This window comes from Zingiber officinale, chromosome 6A, assembly GCF_018446385.1.
Source record: "Zingiber officinale cultivar Zhangliang chromosome 6A, Zo_v1.1, whole genome shotgun sequence".
Classification (NCBI taxonomy): Eukaryota; Viridiplantae; Streptophyta; class Magnoliopsida; order Zingiberales; family Zingiberaceae; genus Zingiber; species Zingiber officinale.
Genome location: NC_055997.1, coordinates 97,652,858 through 97,659,179, shown reverse-complemented (window position 1 = coordinate 97,659,179; position 6,322 = coordinate 97,652,858). Strand labels below are relative to the sequence as shown.

General features: G+C 40.4%; 1 non-coding gene across 1 annotated transcript; it reads left to right on the top strand.

The window, feature by feature from the left end:
- The first annotated feature begins 5,865 nt into the window (after window positions 1-5,865).
- LOC121998938 lies at window positions 5,866-5,971 on the top strand. Its single transcript, XR_006116717.1, has one exon. It is a non-coding gene; the product is annotated as a small nucleolar RNA R71 (small nucleolar RNA).
- The last annotated feature ends 351 nt before the right edge of the window (window positions 5,972-6,322 follow it).

Genomic DNA, 6,322 nt, shown 5'->3' with positions numbered 1-6,322 from the left:
AGAAAACCGAAGAAATAGAGATTACAAGCATTCCTTGAATCCCAATCCAAGAAAACAAGAAGAGGGAAAGAAAACATATCTGAAGAAGCCTTGTCTTGGATCCAATCCTCGCTCCGAGTCGAAATCGTCGAGATCTCCCTTAGAATCGCCAAATCCTCCCAAGAATGGGAGGAAACCACCAAATCTTGCTTTCTCCCAAAGGGAGATCCCTTTCAATTCATGAAGAAGGGTTTAAATAGAGGAGGAATCGGGCGCCACACGGCCGCACGGCGGTGTGAGATTCACACGGCCATGTCCATTTCCTTGCATGTGGTAGTGTGACTCCACACGGCCGAACCCTCGCTCTCTGGAAATGCTACAGCAGTGTGGTGCACACACACCGCTTAGTCTCGGAAGCGCTACACGCCGTGTGGTGCACACGCAGCCTGCTGGTCTCTGGAAATCTCACACCGTGTAGATCCACACGGCCTGTACGGCCTGCTCTGGTTAGCTTCAAATCTTGACACGGTCGTGCGAGGTTCCACGCCATGTCATCTTCCTCTTCTGTTGGTGCCAAACTCCACACGGCCCGAGCTCCATACCAGTGCAGGGTCGTGTCCCGGTGCTTTCTCCCTTCGTTTCCTCCAATGGATGCTCAAAGATGTAGATTCTTCACCAAATCGACTCATGTGTACGGAAAATGCACAAAAGCGGATCTCGAACCAAAAGAGTAAATATGCTAAAAGGAAAGGAAGTATAAAATGCATAGATCAAGCATGCTCAAAGTATGTAAATGTGCGTAAAACATGCATAAAGAGTATATAATCTCGCATCACACCCCAGACTTAAACCTTTGCTTGTCCTCAAGCAAAATCTGATCTAAATTCATATGTTCTACAACACATTCATAAAACCAGTGCACTTTCCTAACTCTATCAAAAGTTTCATTAACAAGCTTGATCATGGAAACAAGTAAAGTATGGTTCAAGCATAAGAATCTTGTGCGCAGTGTAAAAGTAACTCAACACCCTTCAAGTTTCAATCCATGTCCTAGTCAAGTCGTCATCAAATTTGAATTCCTAATGTTTCCAGTGAAAGACAAGTAACCAGTGATAGACACTTACTTACCATTCACTTGGTTCATATTTCTCAACTAACCCAAGGTCTCAAAGGTGTGCTCAATCTCAAGAGAAGCTAAACAGTCATTTCCCCAGTAACCTAACTCGGTCTCAAAGGGGTGACTTGCTAGATTCCACTCATGACAACTATTTTTTATATCCCTTATTGTTCATTTTTTTTTTATAAGTGTTTGCATTGTGCAAAACTTATTCACAAATGTACTTTTAGCACACATGTTGGGATATTTTGATTTATCCAAATGAGCTTTAATGATTTGAGCCTCATCCAGTAACCAAAATGAAAGTTAAGAAATCACCATGGAAACCAAGTACTAAACAAACAAGATGAATCATGACTATTTCAATGACATCAACTATTCAAGCATCAAGCACAAGTGTAGTGAAGATAAAATCCTTAAGGTTGAACCAAAACTAAAACTCATCACCATAAGATTCTTAGCTTATTAATGCTTCCCAAGATAGAAAAAAGAACTACACAAAGTTTACTAGTAGCATCATGCGAACATCATGAATCAAGACAATAATCGTGCTAACATTTCACTTGAATCCAAGAAAGCATATAAGTGAAGATTTGATGTTCTCAAGATTTTTTTTTTTTTTTTGCCATGATTATTTCAAAAACAAGCAAAGAAAATAAGAACCAACATGAAAAACTAATCAAAAACTAAAAACTGAAAACCAAACTAAACCATACATGACACCCCCCCAGACTTAAACTTTTCATCGTCCCGATGAAATCAGTATGGTGGAGGAGGTGGAGGTGGACGAGGGAAAGGAGGTCTACGACGTGGTTGACTAATAGGAAAACTAGGAAAACCTGGAATCTCACCCAAGGATCTATGATACTCATATAAAGCATCAACTTGTTGGCTAGTAAGCGTCATACTCTGCATAAAATCTCTCATCCTAGCCTGATCAGTATCATAATCCTGCACAAACTCAGCCACTTGACCTTGAAAATTCCTCGTAAATTGAAAATGATTTTGTACCTCCCTAAACTGATCATCAGATAAAGAGAAGCGCCCCTCCAACATTTTTCGTTGGGAATCTTGCTTCTCATGAAGTGATTCTAGAGACGTACGAAAATCTGAAAAATCAAACCTAGAAGATCCCGTGCCATATGCAAAAGAATGCCTAGCAGGCTCCATAAAACTAGAAGGCTGCGTATGTCCAGATGACGAGGGTTCATTATGTGGCTCAGTGTCTCCAGGTATAGAAGGGTTATCCTCAAAATCTAACTCAGAAATTACCCAATTAGCCCGGTTACGAATAGTAGTTCGTTCAGGAAAAGGAAGGGGTAAATGAGAACCATTCCTCCTAGAAAACGCGAAACCATTCTCATCCTGAACGATCATTTTCATAGCAAGACATGTATCAATGTCAATCATGTCATTACCATGAATTATTTCCAACCCATCAACATCAAGATTTAAATTATAAGCTATTCGGGTAATCAAACCACCAAAAACAATTGATCCCGATGATGCCCTAGCTGATCTCAATAAGGTTTGAATAAAATGAAAACAAGAGTCAAATTCAACCTTATAAAGCATAGCCCATAAAGCATAAAGCTCTATCTTCTTAACCACCCCATCACTCTCTCCCCTACCAAAAATAGTTTTACTCATGACTCTATGTAGATACCTAAAGATGGGGTTTTGCATATGGGAGGCCTTAGCTCTTGAAGGCTCATAAGGTTGATCTAACCCAGTTATTGCATTCCAAAAATGATTCCAATTAAACCTTGGATCAAACCTACGAGGGCTACCGATGGTTATTCCAAAACAAGAATTAAAGTCACTAAATGCCCATAGAAATTCTTGATTCATTAATCTAAAAGAGATTTTTCCAAAATAATCATCTTCATTAGTAAAATGGACATCCAATGAACTTAAAAATTCCAAAACAAGACGAGGATATGTAGGCAAATGTGTGTACATAATATCACTCCAATCCAAAAACCCAATCATCAAATCTACATCTTCCCTAATTCCAAGCATATCAAGAACAGTTGGGTCCATATATCTAGTACACACTATCTTTCTATTGACAAGAATTGCAAATCTAGTTACTTGATCATCATTTCTGAACACAATATTGAATTCATTGTCATTACCTTCGTTGCGTGAAGTCCTTTTGCCTTTGCCCTTCACTGGTTGTTTTCCTTTGTCTCTTGATGGCTCCTTCTCTTTGTCTCCACTAGATCCACCACCTCCTTTGCGTAATCTCTTCAAAATATTGGACATCTTGATGAGTTTAGATAGGGGAAGAATTATCTAGAGTTGTGGAACTTCAAAGAACAAAACTTCAAAGAACAAAAGATCTTAGGTTAGGAGAACAAAAGTCCAAGTCTTAGAGAGGAGGAGAATCGGATCTAAAAGATCTTGAGAGATTAGAGAGGAGTTTTTAAGAAATTGGGAGAGAAAGATATGTTTTGGAGAGTTGGGGGTGTGCGGAACACGGCCAAGATCTGGCCGTGTGAGGTAGGAGGTAGACTTTAATAGTTCTCCTACACGGGCCGTGTAGATCCACACGGCCTCCCCATCTTTCCTCTCGGGATTCTTTGCACAGGCCGTGTAGATCCACACGGCCTCCCCCTCTTCCTTCTCTGGATTCCTCGCACGGCCGTGTCTGGGACACGGCCTCTCCATCTTTCCTCTCGGGATTCTTTGCACGGCCGTGTCTATGACACGGCCTATACCTTTTTCTCCTCGGGAGATCCCACACGGCCGTGTCTGGATGACACGGCCCAAACACCTCCCTTCTCTGCACCCTCTGCCTGGCCGTGTATAGCACACGGCCTGACTCCGTTTTGCACCTAACCTGAGAACAAAATCAAAAGAATGCATCAAACTAAAAGAAATTACAATACAAATCAAAACTAACTAAAAGAACCCTTGGGTTGCCTCCCAAGAAGCGCTTGTTTAAGGTCTTTAGCTCGACCAAACTTAATCATTCGCTCCTTTTCCTCGCCCTTGGAGGACAGATATACTTTTCGTTTCTGTTGGGAGATCTTCTCCCAACATCTTCCACCACATTGTCTCCTTCATTTGGTGGCCTTCCATGAGGATAGAAATTCCATTCCTCAAGTTTATAAATGTTTGTCCTGCTACAAGCATTTAAAAGAGACGAGACATGGTTAGAGATATTAGATAAATCATATTCCAACTTTTCCTTACCAATTACCAAAGAAAGCTTATGATTTTTGACATCAATTATAGCTGTAGCAAGGAAAGGTCTTCCTAATATGATAGGAATCCTAGGGTCCTCTTCCATGTCCAACACAACAAAATCTGTGGGAATAACGTTCCCATCCACCTCTACCGGCACATCCTCTATAATACCCAAAGGGTACCTACAGGAATGATCGGCAAGTTGAAGTGCCATAGTAGTAAGTTTAATGTTTTTGAGACCTAATTTATTACAAATTGAATAGGGAATGAGGCTAACACTCGCCCCCAAGTCACAAAAAGCTTTTTCAAAAAATTCTTTCCCTATGTTGCAAGGAATATAAAAGCTCCCTGGGTCCTTCAGTTTTGGAGAAGTGTTCTTCTCAAAAATAGCACTACATTCCTCACTAAGTGCAATGGTCTCGACCTCTCCTCTTCTTCTCTTATTTGACATGAGATCCTTCAGGAATTTGGCAAATCTAGGCATTTGTAAAATAGCATCAATAAGAGGTACCTCTACACAAATTTCCTTAACTTTTTCTAGAAACTTGCCAAATTCTTCATCCTTCTTGAGCATTGTAAGTCTCTGAGGAAAAGGGACAGCTTTGCTCTGATGGTTCAGTGGAAGAGTCTCTTCAACCTCAATGGTACTCTCCTCATTAGCTTGAATCTGATTTGATATAGGAGGAGAGAGCTCTTCTTCTTTTTGTATCCCTTTTGAAGCAGTCACTTGGGAGTCTCCCAAGGTCCGTCCGCTCCTAAGCTCAATCCTATTGCAATGCTCCATAGGATTCACATCAGGTTTTCCTGGAAGTTGTCCTGGTGCTCTGGATGATGAGGAAGCTAGTTGGGCAATTTGACTATCCTGGATCTTTTGATGCTTTTCAGAATTATCCATTCTCTGAATGAGCTTTGCTAAATCTTGCTTCATTTCATTCTGATTTGAGATAATTTCTTCAAGCATCTTTTCAACATTTGACTTTGGTAAGCCTTGAGAAGATAGATGTTGAAAATTTTGTTGCCCAGCTTGAAAATTTGGTCTTGCCCCCATAGATGGTCCTTGATCTTGATTATTTCTGTAAGAAAAATTTGGATGACTCTTCCATCCAGGGTTATAAGTATTTGAGTATGGGTTGTTCTGCCTTTGATTGTAACTCATGATTGCATCACATTGTTCAAGTTGATTGATTTGTGCAGTGATAGCTCCCAATGGACATGAGTCATTTGAATGCTCTGAACTCCCACATACTTCACAAGATGTACTAATAGCATTGACCATATTAGCACTAGTCCCCATATTCTCAAATTTCTTTGTAAGAGCATCCAATTTTGCAGACAAAAGAGTGACTGCATCTACATCAAACTTCCCTGATGCTTTAATTGTTGGGTTTACAGAGGAGTAGCCACCACTTCTTTCATTTGCCCATTGATGATGATTTTGTGCTACACTTTCAATGATTTCTTCAGCTTCATCTAAGCTTTTGTTCATAAGTGCCCCTCCAGCAGCTGAATCAAGGGACACTTTGGTATGATAATTGATACCATTATAAAAAGTGTGCAACACTAACCATCTTTCCAACCCATGATGTGGGCATTGTCTGAGCATACTATTATATCTATCCCATGCTTCAAAAAGAGATTCTGAGTCAGTTTGCTTGAAGCTTGCAATTAAATTCCTCATATGAGCTGTTTTGCTTGGTGGATAGAACTTATCAAGAAACTGTTGCTCACACTGCTCCCAAGTGGTGATGCTATTAGGGGCCAAAGAATTCAGCCATTGCTTTGCCCTATCTCTTAGAGAAAACCCAAATAACAGTAATCTAACTGCATCTGAAGGAACTCCATTCATTTTCATGGTCCCACATATTTCATAAAAGACCTCTAAATGTTGATTGGGGTCTTCATGAGGTCCTCCACCAAATTGGTTCTGCTGCACCATAGATATGATTGCGGGTTTGATCTCAAAGTTATTAGCCTCCACTGAAGGTCTTGAAATACTAGATCGGAAACCTCTTGCATAGGGTGCTGCATAGT